This window comes from Carlito syrichta, unplaced genomic scaffold, assembly GCF_000164805.1.
Source record: "Carlito syrichta isolate Samal-C Ts95f unplaced genomic scaffold, Tarsius_syrichta-2.0.1 Scaffold289848, whole genome shotgun sequence".
In the NCBI taxonomy this organism is placed as follows: domain Eukaryota; kingdom Metazoa; phylum Chordata; class Mammalia; order Primates; family Tarsiidae; genus Carlito; species Carlito syrichta.
The window spans coordinates 24826-40505 of record NW_007233944.1 but is presented as its reverse complement, the minus strand read 5'-3'; the positions used below and the strand labels follow the sequence as shown (position 1 = coordinate 40505).

The window sequence follows — 15680 nt, the reverse complement described above, 5'->3', positions numbered from 1 at the left end:
GGTTTTTTGTTTTTTTTTTTTTGAGTTGGAGTCACTCTGTCACCCAGACTGGAGTGACCTGCTGGGCTCCAGCGATCCTTCCGCTTCAGCCTTCCAAGTAGCTGGAACTACAAGCGCGTGCTACCACGCCCAGCTAATTTTTGATTTTATTGTAGAGATGAGGTCTCACCAAGTTGCCCAGGCAGGTCTCGAACCCGCGGGCTCAGGCGATCCACTCACCTCAGCCTCCCAAAGTGCTGGGATTACAGGCTGAGCCACCGAGCCCGGCTAATTTTTTGATTTGTTATAGAGATGAGGTCTCCCCAAGTTGCCCAGGCGGGTCTCGAACCCACTCACCTCAGCCTCCCAAGGCACGGGATTACAGGCTGAGCCACCATCCCAGCTAGCTTGCATTTCTTAACACTCATTTGATCTCTTCCTTTCAGTTTGGTCAGATGGTGAGTGGTTTCCGGGAAGAGAATTAAGAGGAATATAGTTCAGATGCTCCCAAAGCAGAAATCCAGGAGATGAGAATGAAGGTTCATGCCTCTAGAGGAGAGGCTGACACTTTCCACCTAGGGCACTTCTGATGTGAGAGGTGTTGGGTGAATTGGTTGGAGAAGCTTTGGATTACTGGTGAAGGAGAGGAATGTCTGAGATGAGAAAGGACAGAGAACACTCCTCATCACAGGCATCCACCATCCTCCTAGCCTTTTCTGCTGCCTTACTGAGGACTTAGGCACCAAGCTCACTGTCTTCCTATTTCTGCCCTGATTCCAGGGAGGCAGAATTTGTAGAGACCCCCTTGCCCTCAGTCTGCACACAGGCACAAGTCTCACCCTGTCCCTCCGAAGAATGTTTTTGCTGTTGCTTCTCAGGATAATTCAGGGGCTCCTTCTCTGTTTCTTGGGAGTTCCTTCCTTAGCCCTTAGCTCCTCTCTCTATGTAGTTTTTGTGCAGTTTCAGCCACTTTTGTCTCCTAAGGCTGTAACAACCACTCATTGTCCTAATGGCTTTCTGATCTCTATCCCTAGCCCTGACCTTTCATATATTTCTGTCTGGACATCTCACAGTCACCACTAATAAAACATATCCCAAGTGGATTTCACTCTGGTCTTTCTGAATGCCCAATCTTAGTTCACTTAGCCATCTTCAGCATAGTCACCCAAACCAGATTTCTTGGTGTCAGCTTAGACCCCTTATTATATTTCATACCTGAGGTCTTTTTTTTTTTTTTTTTTTTTTTTTTTGAGTTGGAGTCTCACTGTCATTCAGGCTGGAGTGCAGTGGCACACTCACGGCCACCACAACCTCAATCTTCTAGACTCAGGTGATCCTTCCACCTTAGCCTTAGCCTTCCAAGTAGCTGGGATCACAGACACACAACACCACGCCTGGCTAATTTTTTTTTATTTATTGTAGAGATGCGGTGTCACCATGTTGCCCAAGCAGGGCTGGTGTGGTCTCAAATGCCTCGGCTCAAGCAATCCTCTTGCCTATGCCTCCCAAAATGCTGGGATTACAGGTACGAGTCACTGCACCCAGCCGTATTTCATACCTAATGCATTGCCATATCCTGCTAATTTTATCTTTAAATCTTCCTGCATTTACCCTCCTGTTTTTTCCTGCCACTATTTTCTTGGCCAAAATCTTATCTTCTCTCCTGTGAATGATTATAGTTGCTTCTCAGCTGGTCTCCCTGCCCCAGGCCTGCTCTCCTCCTATCCTTAGCAGCCAGAGGGAGCTTTCTAAAGTACAGATGTGACTGCATCACTCTTCTCAAGCATTCTAGGGACTCCCCTCATCTATAGGATGGAGTCCAGGCTCCATCAAAAGGGACAGTAGGGTTCTCTGTGTTCTGACCCCTGCTTATGTCTCCACATTTCATCTCTATTTTATATTCTAGGAAACAAGGAATCTGAACTATATTCCTCTTAAATTTCTGTTTTTGTGTAAGCCATTCCTTTGCCTGTATGTCTTTTCCAACTTATTTTGTCTGGCTAACCTACTCATTTTTTTATAGCTCAGTGACTACCTTCCCCAGGAAACTTTTCTGAATCCATTGAGTGAGATATATGTCTTTCTGGACTCTCATGGCCTCTGGGCTCCCTGGGCACTGTCTGTCCTAGCATTTACTGCATTATATTGAAATTGCTTATTTAACAAAAGTTTAAATGTTGCTTATTCTATGCCAGGCTCTGTTCTAAATACTTTGCTAATATTTAATCCCAATAATAATTATTTGAGGTATTATTGTTATCACCAATTCTAGGTGAGGAAACTGGGGCACAGCAAGATCAGATACCTTGTCCAGTGTTGCACAGCTTGTAAGTGATAGAGCTGAAGTTTGAACTAAGGCTATAGAGCTTCAGGATCTGTGTACTTCTTACATTTGTGAGTATTTCTCCCCTACTGAGTAGCCAGTTCCTCAAGGGCAGGGCCATATCTATTTATTTAATAACCTCACTACATGACCTGATAGCTCAATACCTGTATATTGAACTTTTAATCCAAACTACAAATAAGTCCGAAACAATAGCATTTTCTCTATCAAACAATTGGGAGGGTTTGTATTGAATGTTTGATTTGTCCTCTAGTCAGTCTTGTCTTGGAGCACAAAACAAGCCCAACCTCCTCCATTGTATTCTGAGCACTTAGGCCTGAGCAAGAAGGCTGCCTCCCTTGCTTCCACATAGCCAGCCTGTGAATGTGCAGGGCCAAGCATAGAGGGAGGAGGTGGTAGTGTGTGGAGTGGTGTGTGGAGAGTCTGCTTAACTGGAATATGGTGGGTGGGCTAGAACTGGGGTTTGAAGATGTTAAGAGTTGTATGTCATGGGCTAGAAAAATGCTGTTCCATGACTGCAGGGCTGGTGTGTTTGAGTGTGAGCTTGATGAGGTGACATGCCTGTGGGGGGAGCTCAAGTTAGACAGTGCTGAGTCTCCTTTCACTGGATGTCCAGTTGGGTGCTATGGCCATGGCTCCTGCCAAGGTGTTCCCTGTCAGCCCCTTGCTCTAGCCTGCTCACTGGAGTTGTATTCTGGTATTTGTGAAGAATACTTGTGTTTCTATTTGGAGGTTGGAGGTTCTCTCTAATTCTCAGTTTCTTCTGCACCTAGGGAGAGTCCACAGCAAAAAATACCCAGTCAAATCCATGGATATCAGGATTGGGAACAAGCCTGCTAGCCGCATCCAGATGTTCCTCCATTCAGATGCCATGCCCACGATGACAGGTGGGCAGGACTTCACGGTCAGAACAGCAGGAAGCTGGTGGCTTGAGCAGGTTGGGCAGAAACTTGCCTGGAATCCCGGCAGAGCAAGAGGCCTGAGCCACTGACACTTGACACTGTTTCCATCTGAGGCATCTTAGATCCCAGCATCAGATAACAAGTGAGGTAGAGCAGGCATTTTTGAAGTTCTGTAAAAGCTTAGAACCATGAGGAAGAATAAGAAATTGAAAGTTATAAACTGTTTTAATTATCCTTTGGTTTGGTTTTATTGTATTGGGGGGTAATTTTATTATATTTTGATATATTTTCAAACTTACAAATATATAGAACAATAATTCTGTAAGAATAATTCAAGGAACTCTCATATATCCTTTACCCATTCATTAATTTCCTTCCCCCATCTTTATCACCTTCTTTATGTACATAATACATATATATACATATGTGTATGTATATATATTCTTCCCCCGTTCCAGTTGAGAAGTTGAAGACATCATGAGCCCTTACTCCTAAATACTTCAGTACTGGATATATTTCCTAAGAACAAAAATATTCCCTCACATAATCCCAGTACAAGTATCAAAATTATAAAATTTAACATTGACATAGTACTTTAACTCACTTCCCACCATATTCAAATTTCACTACTTGTTCCAATATTATCCTTCATAGTAATTTTTATCCATTTTTCTCCCATGACAAGTCTTCACGCATTGTATTTAGTTGTTGAGTCTCTTTAGTCTCCTTTTGTTTGAAAGTTCTTTATTTTTTTATTGTCTTTTTTGATTTGGACATCTTTGAAGAGTACAAGCAAGTATGTTTAAGGTTGTTTCTCAGTTTGCATTTGCCTGGTACGTTCCCATGATTAGACTTACGTTGTGTGCTTTGGCAGGAATATCACAGAAGTGATGTTAGTGCTTCATATAAGGAAGTATGTGATGTCGATTCAGATGTTTGTGATGTTAACTTTAATCACTTGGTTAAGGAGCTGTCTGCCTGGTTTCTTCACTGGAAAGTTACTCAGCTGGCTCCGCTGCTGGTTTTTTGTTTTGTTTTTGTTTTTGAGTTGGAGTCTCACTCTGTCGCCCAGACTGGAGTGCAGTGGCCGCTGCCAGTCACCGCAGCCTCGACCTGCTGGGCTCCAGCGGTCCTTCCGCCTCAGCCTTCCAAGTAACCGGAACTACAGGTGTGCGCTACCACGCCTGGCTGATTTTTTGATTTATTGTAGAGATGAGGTCTCGCTGCCCAGGCGGGTCTCTGCTGGTTAAGGGTATCAATGAAAAGCTAAAATCTTTTCTCTTCACTACCTCCAGCTCGTCTCCCAGAGGTAACCACTATTGAAAATTGTTGAGCATGTTCCTATTTTCTTAAATACTTATACTGACCCTGTTAATCTAGCTTTTTTTCATGTTTATCAAAGTCATAATTGCATGTAGTTTAAAGAAAATTGTTCTATAATAAAACATGAAATTCTTTTGCTCCCCCAATATCATCGCTTTTCTGCCCTGCCAGAGGCAACATTCATTTCTTTTAACAATTGTTTTGGTTTTACTGCTGTATCTCTGAAAAATATACTCATGTTACTAATACTTTATTTTTTTTTCAGTTTTTGGCTGTTTTAAATTCGTTTTTCTGAGAAACAGACTCATGGAGACTTGCATACAGGAAGTTTATTGGGAGTGTTCTCAGGAACAAGAGAATAAGGGAAGCATATTGGGAAGAAAGAGTTTTTTTGTTTTTTTTTTAATCAGAGTCTTACTCTGTCGCCCAGGCTAGAGCGCAGTGACGTGCTAATATCCACTGCAGCCTCGACCTGCTGGACTCAGGCGGTCCTTCTGCCTCAGCCTCCAAGTAGCTAGAACTGCAGGCATGTGCCACAATGCCTGGTTAATTTTTTTATTTATTGTAGAGATGAGGTCTCACCAAGTTCCCCAGGCTGGTCTCGAACCTGTGGACCCAGGCATTCAAGCAATCCTCTCATCTCGGCCTCCCAAAGTGCTGGATTTATAGGCATGAGCCACTGTGCCTAGCCCAGAAAGAGTATTAGAACTGCCTGTGACCAGGCACAAGCCTGTAATCCCAGCACTTTGAGCGGCCGAGGTGAGGATTGCCTGAGTCCATGGGTTTGAGACCAACCTGGGCAACTTGGCAAGACCTCATCTCTACATGCACTCCTGTAGTTCTAGCTCCTGGGCAGGAAGAGGCAGAAGCATCGCCGGAGCCCAGCAGGTCAAGGCTGTGGTGGCTGAGCATGCACTGCACTCCAGCCTGGGCAACAGAGTGAGACTCCAACTCAAAACAAACAAATAAAAAACTGCCTTGCTGTCACACAGAGACCTCAACTGATTCCGTGGGGGAACTTTGGAGCTTGATTGTCCCTTCAGAGTTGTCCTGAATTGAGGCAAAGGGACCAGGCCTTTGTATCCTCACATGCACCGGTCATGACTTGTGGCTGATTCCCAGCAGTGGTGTAAGCTTTGGTGAGGCTGCTCTCTGTGGCCAAGGGCACTTTCTAGGGTGGGTCTCATTCTGGATCTGGTAGCATCCAGCACTCCCAGGAGCTGAGGGAACAACGATCTTGGTCTTGCAAGGGGATCTGAGTGGCTTAGCCCAGCATCCACTATGCTCCTTGAACCCTTCAGATCCATTTGCTTCATATAAGTTTTCTTCACCTGGGAACAGCTCCAGAGCTCTAGTCTTTTTCCCAGGGAAGTTAGAAGAAAGTTAGTGGGATAAACTGCAGTTCCCATTGCTGATGTTGGTCCCAGAACTACAACTGATACTCATCATCTCTTGCCTCTACTATCCATTCTAGATGCCTCTTATCCTTACCTCAGCTGACTCCTCTGCTGGTCTGAATGGCTTACCTGGTGGGGTGACCTAGATCTGTATCCTTGGGGATTTGAGCTCCTGATCATTATGCCCTTCTCAGGCCATAACTGCCTAGCACAATTGAGTAGGGGAGTCCAAGAGATGTGCCAGTGGATCCCCTGGGCACCAAACATGTTCTGGCCAGCCCTATTGTGTAACAGCACACCTGCCTCCTCCTGATGGTCAGTCAGTCTCCTGCTAAGATGGTGACTTCTTACCTACTTGTCTCTTGGCACAAGGAGATAAGATAGCAGTCATACCTTACCATTTAATAAGATTCCGGTTGTCTCCTCTGGTGAAAGTGTATGCTCTGGGACCTCTAGACTCACAGAGCCTTGAATTGCAGGGATGGAAGGGAGGAGTGATGGTAAGCAGGGCCACTCTAGCTTCTTGGTTCCCGGACTCCCATCTTCATGGGGTATAATTTCTGAGCTGGTGCCTCAGCGCACTCTAAGGTAGGGATCCCCAACCCCTGGGCCATGGACCAGTGCTAGTCTGTGGCCTGTTAGGAACAGGGCTGTATTGCAGGAGGTGAATGGTGGGCAAGTGAGTAATGCTTCATCTGTATTTACAGCTGCTCCCCGTCACTCACATTACCGCCTGAACTCCACCTCCTGTCAGATCAGTGGCAGCATTAAATTCTCATAGGAACGCAAACCCTATTGTGAACTGCACATACAAGGGATCTAGGTTGCGCACTCCTTATGAGAATCTAATGCCTGATGATCTGAGGTGGTGATGCTAGTACTTGGGAGCAGCTGCAAAAACAGATTAACATTAGCAGTGAGGAGTGAGGTTTGACTGCATATCACCCACCTTGTTCCCGTCCATGGAAAAAATTATCTTTCACGGAACAGATCCCTGATGCCAAAAAGGCTGGAGACCACTGCCATAAGTTAAGCTTTTCCATCTCTCAGTTCTGAATGGTGGGGTATGTGATAGAACAGTGGATCCCAAGTTCCTGTGCCCATTGCTATAAAATGGGTCCTTTGCTTTAAAATGTGTTCTTTGGTTTAATACAGTGTTATGCAGTGCCTTTGTTCATTAGTGCTGCTATTAATATAACAAAATACTTGAGACTAGGTAATTTAGAAAGGACAGAAATTGATTTTCTCACAGTTCTGAAGGCTGGGAAGTCCAAGATCAAGGCACTGGCAGGTTCAGTTGTCTAGTGAGGGTTGTGCTCTGCTTCCAAGATGACATCTTGTGGCTGCATCCTCTGGAAGGGAGGAACACTGTGTCCTCAGAAGAGAAGGCAGAAGGGCAAAAGGGTCAGACTGTGTGAAGTCTCTTTATTATAAAGACCTTATTTCCATTCATGAAGAAAGGAGCCTTCATGACATAATCATCTGTGAAAGTTCCACATATAAATACCATGACATTGACCATTAAGTTTGAACATATGAATTTTGGAAGGAATATATTCAAGCCATAACATGCAATATCTTGTGTCATTTGATACCTTAAGCACTTGGATAGTGGCGTCAGTTGAAGCCCTGTAGATAATAAAAGCAAACCCATGTCCAGGATATTTGTTGATACCTGCCAAAATGAATTACTGTTCCCTCCATGGTAGAAGGGACCCAGTGTAATTAACTTGCCACTATCGAAGGATGGTGAACTCAGCATATGTTTCAGTTGCCAGTAGTTTGAACATTTGTTAATAGCAATAGCTAGATCAGCCTTGGTAAGTGAAGCCCATGATGTCAGTCTCATGTATTGCTTCCATTTCAATCATTATGGCTACTTTGTTCATGCAGTCATTGGGCCAGCACTACAGTGGCCCTCAGGAGAAGCTAGCTGATGTCAGCTGGCTGAGTCTTTCTGTTTACATGGTTGTTTAGTGCCTCTTCTTTGGTGAGTATTGTCTGGTGGACGTTAGCATCAAAGATCCTCTAGCTTCACGCTCACACCCCTTTGTTCCATATGCATGCTTTTCCATACCTCCCTAGTTCACAGTCTGCATCCATTTTCTTCCAAGTTCCTGACCTATACTATCCAAGCCATGTGTCACCGCCCTTAAGTTTATAAATATTCTTACTCGGGCCACTTTTCTTTCCACACAAAATTGTCTCCTGAAGCTGTGTCTTTTGAGAGGATTTCCCCTCCTTGCTGTCAATTAGGGTTTCCCTCGCCACACACCTGACTAGGGCTATTGTACAGTAGCAGTCCATTTTCAGCTCATCCCCACTTACCAAGCCAACATTATGGTGAACCAAGACTGTCCTTTCTCTTCCTAGGCTAGCTGGTTATAAGGGACCACCATGTGACCAATAGGTGTGAATTCAAGAAGAGGTGTGGGTACAACAATGGGAATAAGTGGGGGTCTGGTCACTTGCTTAGGCAAGCTTATTGATCCTCTGGCCCTGCTCGTGCCTATCCTAAATGTACAATATCCATCCTATGGGGGGTTGCTGCAGGGCCTGCTGGACCTTTTGACTTGATGAGTCCAAGAGAACCCAGCTCATGATGGACAGTTCTGGCTATATAGTCACTTAATGCCACATAATTAGATGTTTGTCTCTACCAGAGCCATATCATGCATTAAACTGTTTTCAAGTTGTTGATATTTGAAAAAAATGTCAAGCCTATAGAAGAGTTGCAAAAAGTATAATGAGTAAACACATATCCTTTATGTATACTCACCCATTGTTGATATTTGCTGTCTACCTATTTATGCATATGATTGTTATTAAAGGCATGTGTCTCCTACGAACAAAGATAGCAACTTACATAATCATGGTACAGTTATCAATTCAGGAAATTGAACACTGATATGATCTGATATATAGTCCATAGTCACATTTTGCTGATTGTCCAAATACATACAGTTTTTTTGATTGTTTGTTTTTTGAGTTGGAGTCTCACTCTGTCACCCAGACTGGAGTGCAATGGCCACTCCCGGCCAACGCAGCCTCGACCTGCTGGGCTCCAGCGATCCTTCTGCCTCAGTCTTCCAAGTAGCTGGAACTACAGGCACGCGCTACCACGCCCGGCTCATTTTGATTTATAGTAGAGAGGAGGTCTCGCCAAGTTGCCCAGGCGGGTCTTGAACCCATGGGCTCAGGCAATCCACTCACCTCAGCCTCCCAAAGGCGCGGGATTACAGGCTGAGCCACCGAGCCTGGCTTATACAGTTCTTTATGGCAAACTTTCTCACCCTAATCCAGAATCATGCATTGTATTTAGTTGTCATGTCAATTTAGCCTCTTTTAATCTGTTCATCAGCCTTTGTCTTTTATGACTGCCATCTTTGAAGACTCCAGGTCAGCTGTTTTACAGAATGTTCTTCGTTTGAGTTTATCTGATTGCTTCCTCATGATTAGATTCAGGGTATGCATCTTTGGCAGAAATACTACAGAAGTGACATGCCCATCTCCATGCATCACTGATACTAGCTTTTCACTGCTAGTGAAGTCACTTGGTTAAGGTTGTGGCTGCCAGTTTTTCCCACTCAAAAGATACCTTTAGTCCCCTGTGATTTGTGACAAGTGATTTGTGGGGAGGTTTAACCTGGTAGTTTTTAGTATCCTTTAAAAAAAAATTCTAGCCTAAGCCAGTTATGACTGTGTCAATAATTTTATTTTTCTTTCTTTTTTTTTTTAAGTTGGAGTCTCATTGTGTCACCCAGGCTGGAATGTAGTGGCATGCTCATGGCCACCGCAGCCTCGATGTGCTGGGCTTAGGCAATTCTTCTGCCTCTGCCTTCCAAGTAGCTGGGACTACAGGCATTTGCCACCACGCCTAGCTAATTTTTTAAAAATTTATTGTAAAGATAGGGTCTTGCCATGTGGCCCAGGGTGGTCTTGAGCTCCTGGGCTCAGGCGGTCCTCTCACTTTGGCCTCCCAAAGTGCTGGGATTATAGGCATAAGCCACCCCATTCAACCTGCCTTTTTTTTTTTTTTAAAGCATTGTCTACTTTTTGGTACAATAAAATGGCATAGGCTTACCTTTTGTTGTTGTTTGTTTGTTTGTTTTAGAGACAGAGTCTCACTCTGTCGCCCAGGCTGGAGTACAGTGGCATAATCATAACTCCCTGCAGCCTCTACCTCCTGGGCTCAAGTGATCTTATCACTTCCACCTCCCGAGTAGCTGAGACTACAGATACCACCCTGCCCAGGCATTTTTTGTATTTTTTGTAGAGACAAGGCTTCACTATATTGTTCTGCCTCAGCCTCTGAAAGTGCCAGAATTGTAGGTGTGAGCCACCATGCCCAGATGGCGCAGGCTTATCTTGTACTTCTTTGCTCAGACCCTAGAATCAGCCATTTCTCCAAGAAGTCCCTGTTACTTTTAGTAGGAAAGGATGATGAGGAATCAAGATCTGGATGGTGATTATGTACACTGCTACGGGGATGTCACTGATTCTCAGCCCTTTCAGCAGATATGGCTAGGGTGCATGTGTGTGTATGTTTGTGTTTAAACCAGCTTCATACCAACACTTGCATTTCAATCCAGTACCACAGGGTTCCTCTTTGGCATATTTATATCTCCTTTCTCCCATAGTCAGAGCCTTGGCTTCCAATAGCATCAGTATATTTACTTATTTGCTCAGTCCAAACAAAAGTAGTACAATCATACTACTACTGACAAACTATTTCTTTGCAGTTCTTTTTGTTTTTAGTCAGTAGTCAAAGAATCCAAAAACTGTGTAATTGACAAGTGATTTATGTGGCGGTTTAACCTTAGGTGGTTTTTAGTATCCTTAAAAAAAAAAATTGTTAGATTCCTTTTTTGTTCTTCTGTGTGGTTAAGTTGTCCATTTGACTTAATTTGTTTCTCTTTGTATTCAGTTTAGGGTTTTCCTTATTTCAATTAACTTAATTTTAAAACTATACAAAGAGGTGTACAGGGAATTGTGCCACTCCTTGTTCTGTCTCTTCTACCTTGCCTACCCACCCACCTCCACTGGGAACCAATTCTGTTCTTTCGTGGCAAATTCTTCTTTAGGGTCCTTTTGCAAAAATAAGCAGACAGGATAATATTTCCTTATTTCCCTTTATATAAAAGCTAGCATGTCCTGTATTTTCTTTGCATTTTGCCTTATTCACTAACAGCATATTTTGGAAATCACTCTATGTCAATTCTTAGAGACCTCCTTCTTTTTTTTTTTTTTTTTGAGTTAGAGTGTCACTCTGTTACCCAGGTTGGAGTACAGTGGCACACTCATGGCCACTGCAGTCTCGACCTGCTGGGCTCAGGTGACTCTCCTACCTCAGTTTCCCGAGTTGCTGGAACTACAGGAATGCCCCACAACATCCAGCTAATTTTTTTGTTTTTTGTAGAAATGAGGTCTTGCTATGTTGCCCAGGCTGGTCTCAAACTCCTGGCCGCAAGCAATCCTTCCTCTCAGGGTAAATTCCTAGAAGTAGGAATTTAGTCAGAGGGTAAATAAACGAAGCATATGGAATTTTGTTAGATCTTACCAAATTCTTTCCCACAGAGATTGTATCGTTTTGCACTCCCCTTAGTAATATGTGGGAATACCTGTTTCCCTGACTTAAGTCACAGATGATGTTGTCAGTCTTGAATTTTTGGCAATCTGATAGGTAAGAAGTGGAATCTTAAAGTAATATTATTACTGTTTTTAAATTTATATTTTATTTTTGTAGAGATGCTGTCTTACTATGTTGCCCAGGCTAGTATTGAACTGGCCTCAAGTGATCCTTCTGCCTGGGCCTCCTAAGGGACTGAGATTATAAGATGTGAGCCATCTGGCCTACTTCATTTTTAATTATTTTAATTAATTTTTTTTTTGAGTTGGAGTCTCATTCTGTCACCCAGGCTGGAGTACAGTGGCACGCTCACGGCCACTGCAGCCTCAACTTGCTGGGCTCAGGCGATCCTTCTGCCTCAGCCTTCCAGTAGCTGGAACTAGAGGCATGCGCCACCATGCCCGCCTAATTTTTTGATTTATTGTAGAGATGAGGTCTTGCCAAGTTGTCCAAATTGGTTTGGAACCCATGGGCTCAGGCAATCCTTTCACCTCAGCTTCCCAAAGTGCTGGGATTATAGGTGTGAGCCACCACGCCCATCAAGAATATCTTTTTATGCATGTAATGACTTTTCTTTTTTAGTTGGAGTCTCACTCTGTCACCTAGGCTGGAGGGCAGTGGCACACTCACGGCCACCCCAGCGTCGACCTGCTGGGCCCAGGCAATCCTTCCACCTCAGCCTTCCAAGTTACTGGAACTAGAGGCATGCGCCACCACGCCCGGCTAATTTTTTGATTTATTGTAGAGATGAGGGCTCGCCAAGTTGCCCAGGCTGGTCTCGAACCCACGGGCTCAGGCAGTCCACTCTCCTCAGCCTCCCAAAGGTGGGATTATTACAGGCGAGTAACCAAGCCCGGCCTATAATGACTTTTTATGTAATCTTTGGGAACAATTGTTTGTTATAAGTCTTTTGCCCTTTTTTCTATTTGATTTTGATCATTTTTTTCAACTTACAAGTTTTTTTATATATCAGGATATTAGATATTCTGTGATGTTTGTTGCACATGAATATTCCTCCCAGTTTGCAAATTCTTTTTTATTATTTTACTGTAAAGGTTTTTGCTGAGTAAATGTTTTTTATTGCTTTGTAGTTTTTTTTAAAGATACAGTTAGAAATTATTTCCCTATACCCATGTTATAGAAGAATCCAACCCATATTGTTCTCTTGTACTTGTAATTATTTTCTTTATGTTTTAATGTCGGATTCATTTGGAGTTTATTCTTGCATTGAGTGAGAGGTGGATCCAGTTTCACTTTTTTCAGATGTTAATTCTGCTGTCCTAACACCATCTTATAGCAAGTTCATCTTTGCTCCAGTGACTGAAGATGTTAGCCTTTCTGAAATCCTGGCTTCCCTGGGTCTGGTTCTGAACTTTGTATTTTATTCTCCTGGTCTGTTCAATCTATTTATGTGCCAGCTCCACACTTAAACATTGAATTTAAATAATGGTAATATGTACTTAAGGTTATGAGACCTGGAGACCTAGTTACCTAGCTAGATTCTTTTTTTTTTTGAGTTGACGTCTCACTCTGTTGCCCAGACTGGAGTGCAGTGGCCGCTCCCAGCCACTACAGCCTCAACCTGCTGGGCTCCGACAATTCTTCCGCCTCAGCCTTCCAAGTAGCTGGAACTATAGGTATGTGCTACCATGCTGGCTATTTTTTATTTATTGTAGAGATGAAGTCTCGCCAAGTTGCCCGGGTGATTTTCAAACCTGCGGGCTCAGGCAATTCACTCGCCTCAGCCTCCCAAAGTGCTGGGATTATAGGCTGAGCCACCGAGTCCGGCCGTTAGATAATTTTTTACCTCGGTACTTTTTCCTTTCTCAGCCTCCGAATTTCCACTGCTTGTAGAAAGGTCTTCAACTTCAAGGGAAGCAGCTTCCACCACATCATCCCCCAATTCATGTGCCAGGACAGCAATTTCATAAACCACAATGGCACGGGGGACAAGTCCATCTATGGGAAGAAGTTTGAGGATGACATTCTCATCCTCAAACACACAGGACCAGGAAGAACCCGAGCAGTGTGTGGTAACAAGTGAGGCTGGGCTGGGCAGAATGGCTGTGCAGGATGGAAGGATGGGCCATGGTGCTGACTGAGGGACAGGGAGTTTGGAGGAGACCCAGCTACTGGACAGAGGAGGGGACCATTCAGCCTTGCTAGGGTGGAGTTAGCTTTGGACTTTTTTTATTTTGGCTTATTCCAGTTCCCATTTGTCTCCTTTTATTATAGGAGGAAGAAGCATAGTAGCTTGTTTCTGCCACTGCAGTGTTGTATTGTTATTGTTTTTGTAACTTTTTATCTTATGTCATTTAAGGCTCACAGAAGAGTTACAAGAACAGTACAGTGAACCACCATACCCTTTTTTGTGCCTTTTCCCCAGCTTTGCCAGTTGTTTACATTGGTGAACATCCTTTCCTATGTATTCTTTCTGCGTGTATTAATAACTAGTATATACTTTTTTTGGAGCCATGGGAGAGTAAGTTGGAGATTTCATGTATCTTTACCCTAAATACTCCTGCATGGATTTCCTGAGAACAAGGGCAGTTTTAATATTACCACAGCATAGTTATCAGCGTCAACAAACAGTCACTGACACAATACTATGACCTAATATCCCACGCATATTCAGAGCCCATTGTGTCGCCATGTTGCCCTTCAGGGGTTTTCATGGCTGGAAGATGTCCTGGATTCACTCATACGTGTCCTGCCCGTCCACCCCGCCCCTTGCCCATCCTGCCCTGTGTGTCCCACGCCCCATCACTGGACACATGCCCTCGCTCTTGCCTTGAAGGCTGCTGCCCAGCTCTGGCTCTGCTCCCCTAGTGCAGAACTGTCTGTCTGCCAGAGTGAAGCACACCCTGAGCTTCCTGGTCCCCTTTGCACTGAGGAGCTCAGGTCTTGGGTTCCCTGAGCAGTGCCCGCCAGTCCTCCCAGATTTCCTCGGGTAACTCTCATCCACGATCTGAAGGGAAAACACGCCTCTTCTTGCTCCTTAACCCTCCAGTGTTGCCCCATGCACACTCTCTCTGAGCTGATGGGTCTCACTTCTTATTTACAGAAGTAATCAGAAGACAACTGTGGTCTTCCCACGGCCAGATCTACCTCCCTGCCTGCATCCTTCTCTCCTCCCTGATCTGCCTGCCTTCCTGTGATGGTGGTGACCTCTGTCAGTTCCCACAAAAGGCCAGCCCCTCCACTCAGACACTGCTTTCATCTCCTCTCCTCCTGGGTCCTCAATTTTCCCCTCTGTGCTAACTCTCTTGCTTCCATCAGAGTACAAGCAGGCTGCAGCATTGCCAGCCTTCCAAAAAATAGACTAACTCATGCCAGTCATGAGGGCGTGTGCCTGTAAGAACCAACTATGCAGTAGACCGAGGCAAGGGGACCATTTGAGCCCAAGAGTTCAAGAACAGCCAGCAAAACATAGAGTCACCTCATCTAAAAAAAAAATATGAGTTTCGAGTCAGTGACCAAAAAAAAAAAAAAAAAAAGCTCTCCCTTGACTCTGTATTCCCTGTCCAGCTGCCACTCCATGGGTCCCTTTTAATTTTTTTTTTTTTTTTGGAGACAAGGTCTCACTCTGTTGCCCAGTTCTCCTGCTTCAGCCTCCCATAGTGCTGGGATTATAGGCATGAGCTGCTGTGCCTGGCCCCCTTTTAAAGACTTCTTCAAAGAGTTGGAGAGACTGGTTGCCTCTTTCTTTCCTCAGCCCCCTCCAGGGAGTCTTTCTTCCCCACTCACCTCTCTGATCAGGACACCACAGTCAGCCCTCAGCCCACCTTTCCACCTCTCAGCAGCACTGGACTGTGCAGCGCGTGCTCTTTGCACACCTTTCTTCTCTGGCCTGGCCAAACACCTTCCTCTTTTGTTCGCCTTCAGCCTCATGGTGGCTGCTCCTCAGTCTCTCGTCCTGTCTCCTTTTCCTCCTCTAAATTGTCACAGGGACACAGCACTTGCTGTGGTTTTTCTCTTTATTTTGATGGTTCTTAATGCTTTCAGTCTATCGCCTGCCTTTTATAGCTAATGCTTTACTATGCTGAAATGAGTCATGGCTAATACTTCCTTGAATGGATGCCTACTTTTTTTTTTTTTTGAGTTGG

The 15680-nt window shown here is 44.3% G+C and overlaps 1 long non-coding RNA gene and 1 pseudogene across 1 annotated transcript in view; both read left to right on the top strand.

The window, feature by feature from the left end:
• LOC110595334 overlaps positions 1-3135 on the top strand; it is a 7158-nt gene extending 4023 nt beyond the window's left edge. Inside the window, exons 3-4 of the long non-coding RNA XR_002481758.1 lie at positions 2252-2373; positions 3097-3135. This is a non-coding gene — a long non-coding RNA (uncharacterized LOC110595334). The remainder of the gene's footprint in view (positions 1-2251; positions 2374-3096) is intronic.
• A 9893-nt stretch (positions 3136-13028) lies between these two features.
• The window catches only part of LOC110595335, an 8826-nt pseudogene continuing 6174 nt past the window's right edge, over positions 13029-15680 (top strand).